This window comes from Muntiacus reevesi, chromosome X (assembly GCF_963930625.1).
Source record: "Muntiacus reevesi chromosome X, mMunRee1.1, whole genome shotgun sequence".
Classification (NCBI taxonomy): Eukaryota; Metazoa; Chordata; class Mammalia; order Artiodactyla; family Cervidae; genus Muntiacus; species Muntiacus reevesi.
Genome location: NC_089271.1, coordinates 81,010,231 through 81,024,769, shown reverse-complemented (window position 1 = coordinate 81,024,769; position 14,539 = coordinate 81,010,231). Strand labels below are relative to the sequence as shown.

At 34.5% G+C, this 14,539-nt stretch overlaps 1 protein-coding gene and 1 pseudogene across 2 annotated transcripts in view; one reads left to right on the top strand and one right to left on the bottom strand.

Annotated features, from left to right (window-relative positions):
- Positions 1 to 14,539, bottom strand: part of LOC136154110 (protocadherin-11 X-linked) — an 823,611-nt gene that overhangs the window by 561,501 nt on the left and 247,571 nt on the right. The window lies entirely within an intron of this gene.
- Positions 1,004 to 1,891, top strand: LOC136154302 (large ribosomal subunit protein eL6 pseudogene; annotated as a pseudogene).

The following is a 14,539-nucleotide window of genomic DNA, read 5'->3' as shown; positions in this document are numbered from 1 at the left end:
CTTACTTCATAAAGCTTTGACAGAGACTACACTAGAGAGCCTAAATAGAGAGGAGAAAGCTAGAATTCTTTGGGAAATAATATTTTTAAAGAATCAAAATTATAAATATAATGGAGTTCAAATACATTACAGGTAGATATAATCTGCAAATTTATTTTTTAAAATAGTGTTTGCTATGGTTTAGAAAGAAAAAACTAAATTCAGTAAAATATAGACAAATCTATACCTATTAGGTTGACTGAAATTTTGAGGAATGTGTTTGTCTGGGAGTTTAGTTTCTACTCTATTTCAGTAGCCTTAGTGTAAACCTAGAACTGAATTGAGAGAGAGAATGAATGATTCATAACTGGGCTATACATATAATACTATTTTCTGCACAGTTCTTTTTCCCCTCCAAATTTAATATCTTCACCATGACTTTTATTCTTCTGTGCTTTATAATATATTAAAGAAGGAAATTAATCAATGAAGAGTTGAAAATCAGCACACATTTATATATCTTTTCTAAAACAAATCATTTTTATGACTAGTATTCCTCATTCCAACAAAACTCACATGTAACTACAATTTAATAAATTGTCCCTTGTAAGAATATTTCCCATTTTTCCTGCAATAATCAATAATTTTCAGAAATATTGTGACCACCAGTTTTTATAATTATGTGAAATCTAAATTCCACACCATGAGTCAATTCATACTATGTAAACAAGCAGGTTTACAAGGCAGAAGAAATGGAAGATGGGATATTCATTCTAACTGCTTTGTGCTACTAAAGAGTTTAACAATGGCGTGAGGGACAAATTGGGAAGAATGAAAACAGGATTTTACTACTTTGTTACTCCTCAGTGTGTCAGTGTTGGTTTTCACTGGAGCCGGAGGGAGAGACTAAAGTAGAGTGCTTTATATGATAGCTTAATTGAAAGTGTTCAGAATAGAGTTTACATTTTTTAAAGCGCTTGTATGAGAATCTTAAGAGATTTGTTGCTCATTCCCATCTTGCAAGATGGCAGGTGAAAAGGCTGAGAAGCCAGATACTAAGAAAAAAAAACCTGAAGCCAAGAAGGTTAATGCTGGCAACATGGCTCAAAAGGTGAAAATGGTGAAGAAACTTAAGAAGGGGAAGCCCCACTGCAGCCGAAACCCTGTCCTGGTCAGAGGAATTGGCAGATATTCCCTATCAGCCACGTATTCCAGAAAGGCCCTGTACAAGAGAAGTATTCAGCAGCTAAATCCAAGGTCAAAAGAAAAAGAAAGTTCAGGTTCTTGCTACTGTCACAAAACCAGTTGGTGGCAAGAAGAACGGTGGTACCCTTGTGGTCAAACTCCGCAAAATGCCTAGGCATTACCCTACTGAAGATGTGCCTAGAAAACTGTTGAGTCACAGCAAGAAACCCTTCAGTAAGCACGTGAGGAAGCTGCGCTCCAGGATCACTCCTGGGACTGTTCTGATCATCCTCAAGGGGCGCCACAGAGGCAAAAGGGTCATTTTCCTGAAGCAGCTGGGCAGTGGCTTGCTACTTGTGACTGGACCTCTATCCCTCAATAGAGTTCCTCTGCGTAGAACACACGAGAAATTTGTCATTGCCACCTCCACCAAAATCAATATCAGTGGTGTGAAAATCCCAGAGCATTTCACTGACACTTATTTCAAGAAGAAGCTGCGTAAGCCCAGACACCAGGAGGGTGAGATCTTCGACACAGAGAGAGAAAAATATGAGATCACAGGGCAGCGCAAGGTTGATCAGAAAGCTGTGGACTCACAAATTCTGCGAAGAATCAAAACTGTCCCTCAGCTCTAGAGCTACCTCCGCTCTGTCTTTGCTCTCACAAATGGAATTTATCCTCACAAAGTAGTATTCTGAACTTCTAGCAAAGAACCTAATTAAATAACTTGTCCATTAGAGAAAAAAACAAATTTATTGAGGTACAATAAAAAGGTTATAAAGTTCACAGTTTTATGTGTGTAATTTATTTTTTTTTTAATTTCAACACTATCAAACATGGTCTTTTGGTTATTCATTTGAATACTCAGAGTTATTTACCCAGACTCTAACTTTTTATCATGTTTTAATATCCTTTAACTTTAAAAACTCCCACCCTAACATTTGTCTGATGCTTTGAGGATTGTTGAAACCAACAACAACAACCAGAAAATATTGTACACTCTTAAGATTGAAATCCCATACATCCTCACAGTTTCCCATATTGCTAAAAAAAATAATGCAAATTTGCATAGTTTCATTATATTGTTACTGACAGTAAAAAAAAAAATAGGATATCAACTGCATGTATTCATGTGTCTCAACAATTGATATTTTGTTCCTAACCATATATAATAAATAATTGATTAGCATATAGTACATTTCATCAGCTTGGAATTTAGAACATATTATGTTGGAAGTCCTTCCTGGGTCATTTATCATGATATAATCATAAGAAATCATAACCAGAGAATGTGCTAATCATCAGACAATTGCACTCATCTTCCATGCTAGTACAGTGAAAGTGAAAGTTGCTCAGTTGTGTCCAACTCTTTGGACCCATAAACTGTACAGTCCACGGAAATCTCCAGACCAGAACACTGGAGTGGGTAGCCATTCCCTTCTTCAAGGGATCTTCCCAACCCAGGGATGGAGCTCAGATCTCCCACATTGCAGGCAGATTATTTACCAACTGAACCACTAAGGAAGCCTGAGGATACTGGAGTGGTTAGCCTATCCCTTCTCCAGTGGATCTTCCCAACCCAGGAATCATACTAGGGTCTCCTGCATTGCAGGTGGATTCTTTACCAGCTGAAGCCCTCTGTCTGACCTACCCTGACCCCATGCTAGTAAGGTCATGCTTAAAATCTTGCATGCTAGGCTTCAACATTATGTGAAAAAATAGCCTCCGGATGTCCAAGCTGGGTTTAGCAAAGGAAGAGGAACTAGAGATCAAATTGACAACATTGCTGGATTATAGAGTAAGCAAGGGAATTTCAGAAAAAATATCTACCTCTGTTTTATTAACTACACTAAAGTCTTTGACTGTGTGGATCATGACAAACTATGGAAAGCTCTTAGAGAGATGAGAATACCAGTCCATCTTACCTGTCTCCTGAGAAACCTGTATTTGGGTCAAGAAGCAATAGTTAGAAGCCAGTATGGAATAACTGATTGGTTCAAAATTGACAAAGGAGTACAACAGGGCTGTCTGCTGTCACCCTGTTTGTTTAATCTATACACTGAACACATCATGAGAAATGCCAGGCTGAATGAGTTACAGTCTGGAATCAAGATAGGCAGGATAAACAACAACCTTCACACATATGTGGATGATATCACTCTAATGGCAGAAAGTGAAGAGGAACTAAAGAACCTCTTGATGATGGTGAAGGAGGAGAGTGAAAGAGCCGACTTAAGACTAAATAGTAAAAAAAGCAAAAATAAAAACAAAACAAAACAAAACAAAACTAAGATCAAGGCAGCCAGCCCCAATACTGCATGGAAAATAGAAGGGGAAAAGGTGGAAGTAGTGACAGATTTCTTTTTCTTGGGTTCCAAAATCACTACAGAAGGTGACTGCAGCCATGAAATCAGAAGACGATTGTTTCTTGGCAGGAAAGTGATGACAAACCTAGACAGTGTGTTGAAAAGTAATTCTATATTTTGCATCTGATTGTCTGTCTTTGCATCCAACCATTTATCCCTCCATCCATCTATCCTTCAGCCTATGATTTAGTTCTATTGAACTAATCTCCATGCTATAGAATTTAGCATGAATAAACTCTTGAACATTTACTGTGTAAAAAACAAAAAGAATATCATCTAATGGTGTTGAAACAGAGGAAAGGGGACCATCATGTTATGAAGTTCATTAAAAAAAATATTTCTTGAATTAGATTAGAATGTAAACCAGCAAACTTGGTACAATATGGTGTTACATTGGGTTCCAGTGCAATTTGAGCCAGAAATTACAAGGAAATTATAATTAACTTACAACATGCAATGGAACATTTATTTTCATTCAAAAGATTATTTGCTTATCATACTTAGTAGGTATGCTCCTAAGTACTGTATATATAAAGACAGATATGTAAAAGCCTTACACTTGCAGGGTTTATAACCTACTTTCCTGGTATTTAGGTTAAATACTCTCTTATGGAAAGCAAAGTACTATTATTAAAAACTTCATTTAAAAACATGAGGAAACTGAGGTTCAGAACTGTCCATTGACTTGTCCCAGGTCACACAACTAGAAAGCTTCAAGGAGCAAGAATTCAGACCCAGTCTAGCTCCAGAGTCCGTATTTTCACAAAAATGGGCTCTGTGTATGCAGTGTTTTCTATAGTGAATACTTAATAAGTAAAGAAAGCATTAGAACATAATTCCAGTAGACTATGGAATTTTATGCTGGGGAATCATTTGACCATGTTTCAAATTTATGTCAATACAATGATAAGCAATATAAAAAAAGACAAACCTTCCATTCACATCAGTATCTTGCTGTATGCTATGAAAATATAGTTTTTGAAGTATGAATTCCAGCTTTCCTACAAAGTAAAAATAATTGCATTTCTCATAGCTATAGCATTTAATGTTGTCCGTGCGTGTGTGCTTAATCACTCAGTCGTGTCTGACGCTTTGTGACTCCATGGACTGTAGCCTTCCAGACTCCTTTGTCCATAGAATTTTCCAGGCAAGAATACTAAATTGCCATTTCCTACTCAAGTAACTGAAAAAGAACAAATGAATGAACTTGTCTTTCAGGTCATCAAAACTTTGGCATGTAAGTATCAATAAGAGCTCTAATTTGTTGCCAGATATTTGTTAATTTTGAAATTTAAATCATACCAACAAGCATTAAGGATAAACTTAATATGATGAACAAAATGCTTTTCAGTTGTGCTAAAATCATTAATTTTATATAATAAATTATGGAAAATACTATAAAAGTATGAAAAGGAGCAATCCTTTTAGTAAATATAAAATATTGGTGATATTTTTATTTTTAATAAAAATGCATTTTTCTCTACAAATGTCAGTCTTTTCCATCTATAAATGCAATTCATATCTTTTAAAGGCTCAATCCACTATTGCTATAATAGGAATTTGAATTATGTGAATCCCCTTAAATTCCCTAGGAGATCCCTTAAAACTGCATTCAATGTGAAAATATAACAGCTAATACCATAAAATGAATTTATTTTCTGGTAGGTACTTTCAGATGGCATTTTTAACGAAAAAGTGTCATCTTTAACCAAAAAGTCAGAAACCAAAAAGTGGCGGCCAAAAGTTGCCACATTTAGCTTCTCTGGGTAAGAAAGTATGCAAAAAGTAAGTACATTCCTTTTTAGTACTTACTATAACAAAGCTTTGAAATGTCTGGTAATAAATACGTGGCTCATAAATGTTCAGTTCAGTCGCTCAGTCATGTCCAACTCTTTGCAAGCCCATGGACTGCAGCACACCAGGCTTCCCTGTCCATCACCAACTCCTGGAGCATACTCAAACTCATGTCCATCGCGTCGGTGATGCTATCCAACCATCTCATCCTCTGCCATCCCCCTCACCTCCCACCTTCAATTTTGCATCAGGGTCTTTCCCAATGAGTCAGTTCTTTGCATCAGGTGGCCAAAGATTGAAGTTTCAGCTTCAACATCAGTCCTTCCAATGAATATTCAGGACTGATTTCCTTTAGGATGGACTAGTTGGATCTCCTTGCAGGTCAAGGGACTCTCAAGAGTCTTCTCCAACACCACAGTTCAAAAGCATCAATTACTTGGTGCTCAGCTTTCTTTAGAGTCCAACTCTCACATCCAAACATAACCACTGGAAAAACCATAGCTTTGACTAGAGGGACCTTTGTTGGTAAAAGAATGTCTCTGCTTTTTAATAAGCTGTCTACGTAGGTCATAGCTTTTCTTCCAAGGAGCAAGTATCTTTTAATTTCATGGCTGCAGTGATCATCTGCAGTGATTTTGAAGATCCCCAAAAATAAATTCTCTCACTGTATCCACTGTTTCCCCATAGATTTGCCATGAAGCAATGGGACTGGATGCCATGATTTAAGTTTTCTGAATTTTTAGTTTTAAGCCAATTTTTTCACTCTCCTCTTTCACCTTCATCAAGAAGCTCTTTAGTTCCTCTTTGCTTTCTGCCATAAGGGTGATGTCATCTGCATATCTGAGGTTATTGATATTTCTCCTGGCAATCTTGATTCCAGCTTGTGCTTCATCCAGCCCCGCATTTCACAAGATGTAATCTGCATATAATTTAAATAAGCAAGGTGACAATATACAGCATTGACGTATTCCTTTCCCAGTTTGAAACCATTCTGTTGTTCTGTGTCCAGTTCTAACTGTTGCTTCTTGACCTGCATACAGATTTTTCAAGCAGGTCAGGTGGTCTGGTTTTCCCATCTCTGTAATAATTTTTCAGCTTGTTTTGATCCACACAGTCAAAGGCTTTGGCGTAGTAAATAAAGCAGAAGTAGATGTTTTTCTGAAATTCTCTTGCTCTTTCAATGATCTAACGGATGTTGGCAATTCGATTTCTGGTTCCTCTGCATTTTCTAAATCCAGCCTGAATATCTGGAAGTTCACAGTTCATGTGCTGTTGAAGCCTGGATTAGAGAATTTTGAGCATTACTTTGCTAGTGTGTAAGATGAATGCAATTGTGGCGGTAGTTTGAGCATTCTTTGGCATTGCCTTTCTTTGTTATCGGAATGAAAACTGACCTTTTCTAGTCCTGTGGCCACTGCTGAGCTTTCCAGATTAAATGTTAAGTCCCTTGACTTTAGTAGTTAAAACTGGATAGCTATTTTGTTTCATTTATTTTGAGTTGTATATGTAAACCCGAAGTCCTGCAGTCTCAAAATTTTAAAAGGAATGAGTGTTTGAGAGAAAGAACACTTTTAACATGACCAAAATGAGAAAGTAGCTGTAGAGGAGGAGAGAAAATGTGTTTTCTTGAAAACAGAAGTCTCACATCACTTTGTAAGCAATAATTAATAGTATTTTGGAAGGATATATTTTCAGATGATCATATGACATCTCCAAACCTCAGTCAATTAGACTAGTCATCATTTCTCCTGAATTATGAAAGTCCTGCAATTGAAAACATTCACAAGTTGGTATATAACTAAGAATCAACATCTGATTTTGAGATTAATATTACTTTAATCTAAAAAAAAATTACTTTAATCTGAAAAATGTAGTCAGCAAACATTCTTTTCTCTCCTGTACACCCAACTGCAGTGAATCCATCCATCTTGCATTTAAGGGGCATCCACAAAAGCAGGACTGTGTAGCCCAAAGTGGCTCCTGTGCATATATCTACTTTGATCTTGACAATTCATTGAGCTGAATAACATCTGCTTTTTTCAAGCCTGTTAAAACCTTCTTTTCTAGCTGCTTGAAAATGTATTGTGTGAATGTTTCTAAATCCAACTTCCAAGAATCTGTCTCTGTTTCAAACTTCTCTCTGGAAGATGGATAGGGGAAACTATTTACTCTGACTTCTTAGAAACAACAACAACAACAAAAGAGAAAATATTATTCACCATTCTATATGTTACCTGCAAATGTAAGCCATAAACATACCCTGGTTAGGTTACACTATTCCACGTATCAGCTTTTAATGTATAGCATGGTCACACATGGGGACTTCCCAGGTGGTCCTAGTGGTAAAGATCCTGCCTGCCAATGCAGGATATATAAGAGACGTGGATTCCATCCCTGGGTAGAGAAGATTCCCTGGAGGAAGGCGTGGCAACTCACTCCAGTATTCTTGGCTAGAGAATCCCATGGACAGAGGAAACCAATGGGCTACAGTCCACAGGGTCACAGAGTCAGACATGACTGAAGTGACTTAGCACACATGCACGCATGATCACAACACATCCCAGAACAAGTGAAAATACAACTAAGCAAAGGGATAATGCTAAAGTACATAAAAAACAGAATCATCTTGAATGTATTGATGACTAAAGAAGCTGGAAGCTAGATTGATCCAGATGCCCAGTAGTTACTCAATCTATGTGTATAGAACAAGACTCATTATGACAAAAAGAGAATGGCTGAAGCGGAATCCCAGCTTTTCCCAGGAAACCTGAAACACAAATATATGATTTGCAATGACCCTAAGGAATGCAGTGGTGTGACTTAAGCTGACTAGTACCTACTTGTGAGAGTAAGATATCTTTATAATGATATATTTTAACATTTTTTGAGATGCTATCTCCTTTGCTTGATATATCATCTGTTATAATATGCAGTATAAGGCTATATAAAATATGCTAAAGTGATTACAGTAATAATAATACTGCAATTTATATTTGGAAATGTAAGATTATTAACCGTTCTTTCAAGATTTAATTTAAAGTTTATCTTTCTTGGTTATTGCTAAATATAATCCCTAGGGATCCCTTCTGTAATTCAATGAAAGATGAAATGGGCACGAGAAGGCTGAGAACATGTGACCATATAGATGTGTTTATATACCATATACATTATTTGATGCAAATAAAGGAGTCCCCAAATCACTCATTTTCCTGTCTAATGCTTTGACTTTTAGTATTATTGTACTTACATTAATCAGAAAACATTGTCGTGGCAACTGCTGTAAATCACAGGACATTTCTTTAAATTACAAGAATTCACTCATTTGGTCTTAACCATAGATTGATAAGAAATACACCGAATGCTTATGTATTTTCCTCACAGCTACTAGCAGGTAGATAACCTACATGCAGAGAATAACGACCACCACAACAAATACAATAAACACCTGTGTAATCAAAAGTATAAGGTGGGAAAAAGCAAACTCAAAGTCAGATGCTAAAATCGTACAGATTTTTAACTGCTACATATTTACACTTTAAAAGTCTATGTAAATCCATGGATGATTCATGTCAATGTATGGCAAAAACCACTACAATATTGTAAAGTAATTAGCCTCCAACTAATAAAAATAAATGAAAAAAAAGTCTATGTTTACTTAGCAATATAATAAAGCCATGGAAACTTTCTGCCTCCTCTTACCTATATTATTAGTTATGTATTTAGAAATTCAGGAATCCCTTTCTAAACTATTTTTTTTTTTACTATATATATTCATTAAATATACAGATATATGATCTCAATTTACCTAGAAAACGAGGAGTTGCCAGCATTATAAAGCATTTACAACTAAATTTCTTTATGGAAAATAAATCAAAAGAAAAACAAATCCTCTAAACAACAATATGCATATATTCATCTCAATTCCGCGTTCAGCTCCTGTCAGTGAAAACGTTAATGACAACATAGTCATCAGAATTACTCTGTCACAGTTCTGCAGAGACTTTGCTAATTCTTTTCAAGTCCATTTCATTAGTTGGAAAAAATAAACATTTTGAAAAGTCAAATCCTGATTTACAAGTGGGAAATTTGAATAAATTACATCCTTCCCATGTTCAAAGAACTTTAAAAGAATTTCACTACAACCCATTGCCAGTCAACTAGGCTCTATCTTTAGGAATTTCAACAACATATTTATATTAAACCGACAAGTTGAACAAATACTTTGCTGAGTATTTCAGCCTTGTAAGATTTTAGATAAGTGGAATTTTTCTCATTAACTCTATCAATCATCTATAAATACAAGATTATACATACCTAATAGATTGATGCTGCTATTTTAGACCTCCAGAAAGTTATCTCTATTATACTATGTTTGTCAGTAAAGCTCAACCACTTAAAGGCAAATAAAAATTTTATATTGGATTTGTATATGATTGAACTTTTGTGAAGATTATACATCATTCCGACTGATAAATTGACAACTTGCTATTTCTGTGAAGTTTTTTTTTTTTTTTTTTTCATAGAGAACGTTTGCTTATAAATTATAGCAGCCAAGGGATTTCCATTCTGTGTGTATTAATTTTCTTTTTCTGGCTCTAGGTTTTAGATTTATCACTGTGGGCTAACTGTCCATGAAAGCTTAGGAAGGAAAGACAATTTAGTGCTCTGATGAAAGACTCAGAATATCAGTATATCTATTTTGGAAAAATATTCATTCCTAAACACAAGATTTGAAATATCTTCAAAATTATGGGCCTTACGGGAGAGCAAGCCTAGCAGTCTCCTAAAGACATTTTAGGCCCTCTGCTATGCATACATTCAATGATTTACACCCCAGTCCTCTACATTTTATAAACCATTACACAGTTGCACTGACAAGGAAACAAATAGAGCAATAACCACTAATTGCAGTAATTGCATTGAAACTTTACTGGAAAAAAAGTCAATAGAAGTAAAATGTGTTAAAGAAATTATTTGTATATTTAAGCACTGTTTTTCTTAGTGTGCTGACATACCAGAAACAATAATTAATTTCTAAGAAAAATACTCTATTACTTTTTAACTATATATGTATCAATATTAATGTACAAGTATCATCCCTTTCAAGACAAAACCTAGGGAATTTTTATTCAATAACAGCATGAAAATATCTATCATCTGAAAAATGCATAGTTATATGTAAGTCACCTACAATGGTACAATAAACTGAAAATCACTGAAATGTGTTATTTAAAAAGTTAGCAATGTTACTGCTTCCTGAACTACAGAGTTTTGGTGTTTTTTCAGAATTATTTGCATTTGGAAATAGCTACTCACTAGCAAAATGTAGTTCATTGATAGAAAATCACTGTATAGTATAAATGTTACTATAAAAGGCCATATTAGATGTTCATTAGAAGAAAATAACAGATGTGTTTTCACCTTACTTTTTAAAAATGCATATATAGGTGTTAGTGGAAAATTAATCTGTATTAAATGTATCTTTCTCAAGAGATCTCTATGTAAAATACATGACTCTGAGTCATGTATAGGGAACTCTTGAGAAAGATACATTTAATACAGATTAATTAATTAATTAATTTTCCACTAGCACCTATACATGTGCTTTTAAAAAGTAAACATAGCTGATATTTATTCAAGACAAAAATTCTGATCATTCAGTAAAAATATGATAGCATCCCACTCCACAGTATATATTAATTTAATAAGTGAATATTTTAAGATATTATAGGCTTTTTATAGACACTATTTCCTAATTTTGAACATTAAATTTAATGCATTACATGGGAAATATTCACACTCATGTTCTTACCACATATATTTTAATTAAAAAGTATTTTGGTAAATCATTTGTTTTAGAATTATATCACATTTGTGAAGTTATTTTTTTAAATTATATTTGTTATTTACATGGTACTCATTCACCCTTTTACAATATCAAATATGTACAGTGTATTACTGTAAATTGAAATTCACGGCATATAACCCAGAATTATTTACTCCTTTACTGGCTTAACTACCAAAGTTCATCAACTTACACTGCCTTTTACTAATGTGAAAACTTAAGGAGTGCTTCCTTGGTAGTCCAGTGGTTAAGAAGCTGCCTTGCAATGCAGGGGACACTGGTTCAATCCCTGGTCCAGGAAGATCACACATACCACTGGGCAACTAAGCCTGCACACCACAACTGCAGAACCCATGCACTCTGGAGCCTGTGCTCTGCAACAAGAGAAGCCACCAAAATGAGAATCCCACATGGCAACTAGAGAGTAGCCCCACTCGTCACTGCTAGACAAAAGCGCACACAGCATTGAAGACCCAGCACAGCCATAAAAAAAAAAAAAGAAATATTTTTAAAACAATGCATATCTTTAAAAGAAACTTAGGGAGAAGCAGATATCCTGAAGACTGTGATTTCAAAACCCTGCATATTTGTATAACCAAATTATGATATGGTTTGCACTGGATTATTATAAGACAAAATATCAAGGTGAAAGTAGAAAAATGCTCTTATCATGAGACAGTACCAATAAGGTGATGGTTTAAGAAACAACTTTACTTAGATTTTATATTTCATAGTCTACTATATGAACAAGTCTACTTTTCAAAGTGCTGTTTTTTTTTAAATGATCAATAACATAAACAGTAACTCCTAAAACATTCAAAATCGTGAACCATAATGCCAAAGTTTTGAAACTACTGAAAAAAATTGTTTTATATCATTTTCAAAATGCATTAATCTTTAGTGCAATCTTTTCCCCACCAGAAAATGTAAAAATGTAAAGCATCTCAGTTACTATTTAGAAATACAAAAGTTTGAAATCTACTTATTGTAGCTTTTTAAAGTTTTTTTGACATGATTTTTCAATATTAATCAAGACCTCATTGTAAAATGAGCAAATAAATCAGGTAAGATTTCTTTTTGTGTAATAAGTGATAAAATAAGATTTTACCATGAAAAATTATTAATTAAATATTTGATAACATTTTTGAAATTCAAAAGTTTTCTCTTGATTTTCAGAAACACTTAATGCTACCTAAAGGTAATAACAGTTTCAAAATGTACTCCTTCTTCCTGATTTCTTTTCAAAGAAGATTCCTGAAATTGCATATGTTACAGTAAGTTCAAAGAATAACTCACCTAATGTCAAATTGAATTGGTAACCTAAACGAAATAGATATGGTAATCCCTGAAATATGATGGATCTGGGAACATTATGACAAAAGGATTTAAATGATATAGCAACCCCAAAATCTCATATCCATTATAAATGCCTCATCTCCTCCAATTTCTGATGTCACATATTTTAGATTTTAACTACATAGAGGGAGAAATTTCATCCTCACTTGACTGCCCAAAATGAGGTGGAGATGAGTAGTAATACAGTGAACTGAGATGGAAAGGCAGTTAAAAGGGAATGGGGGGAGGATTTGAGCATATAAAGTATTACTGATTATGTTCACTTAATTACCTGTGGGAGGGATGATAAAAGGCACATTGGACTTTGAATATAACCTTTTAGCACTTCATAATCAGTAAACTTGCTTTGCTAGTGCTCTTCTAAGGAGCAGAGTCACTGAAGTCTCCTTTAATCAGTAGTCATCCCTATCCTGTCTTGTAGCAGATGTGCATTTTACCAACAAACTAAGCCAGATTCTCCAGATAGATAAGCTACCCCTGGGGAGTGTAATAATCATTTCTGGAAGCTACATTAATTCTTTCAGGCACTGAAGCAGTAATTTTCAATGGTATCCTCTGGACCACTGAAAAGACAAGAAAATGTCAAAATCAACAGTGTGTGTAGGTTGCTCAAAATGGCTCACTGAGTCTCCATTTCAACCTGGCATAATTTGTAGTTTAAGCAAAAAATCTCAAAAGGAGAGAACAGACAACATGTTTTGCTCTGCCTGTGTTTGGGGCCTCCTTTGTACCATTGTTTACACCTGTTGAGTCTTAGGGAAACTATTCAGAAGACCACAAAGCATAAAGTAATTCGTGACTATTTCAGCTTCATGGGGTTCAAACAAGGAAATATGCAAAAGAACTCATACACAATAATTCATTGAGAATAGAATAGAGCCTAATTTGAATGAGGAAAAAGTAGAAGGAGATGAAGTTAAATAGAAATGACTCATATTGGTAATTTGAAGGAAGACTGTATAGGGCTAGTCTAGACTATTGTAAGGACCTTAGGTTTTGGTTTAAATGAGGAGAGGTATTAGAGATATGAACAGAAGGATTAGCTGCTTTCTTTTTGAGAGTCTCTCTATGGAAGCTTTTTTGAGAACATAGTGTGGAAAGCAAGTGGAAAAATGCAGAGATGATTATGAAACTATTGAAATAATTCAGGTGAGAGATAGTAGTGGCTCAGGTTAGCGTACAAATAGTGAAAGTTAAGAGAAATTGGTTGCTTAATAAATTCTAGGTCTGACTTAAAGTCACAAGTAGAAATCTTTAAAACAAATCAGATTGTCAAGCTGGCCCTAATTTTTGCTATTACTGTCTTACAGAATATGAAATATGTAATGGAACTCACAGAGAAGCTTTGGGGAAGTTTCAGCCAATTTTCAGAGACTTCCATCACTATGATTTTAAATAAATTTTAACATTTACTTTTGTTTCTCCTAATTAGTTAATAAACTTTTGATGGTACTTACTGTACAGGAAGCATTACACTAGACACTGTGAGATAATTAAATAATAATATTTAGAAAAATCTGTACTCACACTGGAAAGGGAAGGCTAGTTGATAGAAAAGATGCTAGAAGAACTATTAAGGAATTTAATGAGAAAGAGACAGTTAAGTCAGGATTTATCTATGACAAACTATAAGAGAGAAAATGAAATTAAATGGTAAAGGCCTATAATTTTTAGCAAAAAACATTAACATTAAAATGCATAACTCAGATGGTAAGAAAATTATATAGCATATTTTCTTGCAATTCAATGTCATTGAAATGGACACATAGACATATAACAATAACTTAAGTTTAATATCCTAGCCGAAACATTGAATGTTAACTCAGTTCTCTCTGGAATATTATAGTTTGGTTTATATAAGTGATTGTGAGATACTTAACTATATTTTTGCAGCTACACTATAGGATTATATGGATTTTCTAATGCCTCTTTCATGCATGGACTAGCCACTAAGCATAATTGATAAATCTAATATTCATGGATGAATGAAAAGAAAAGTGATACGATATCACTT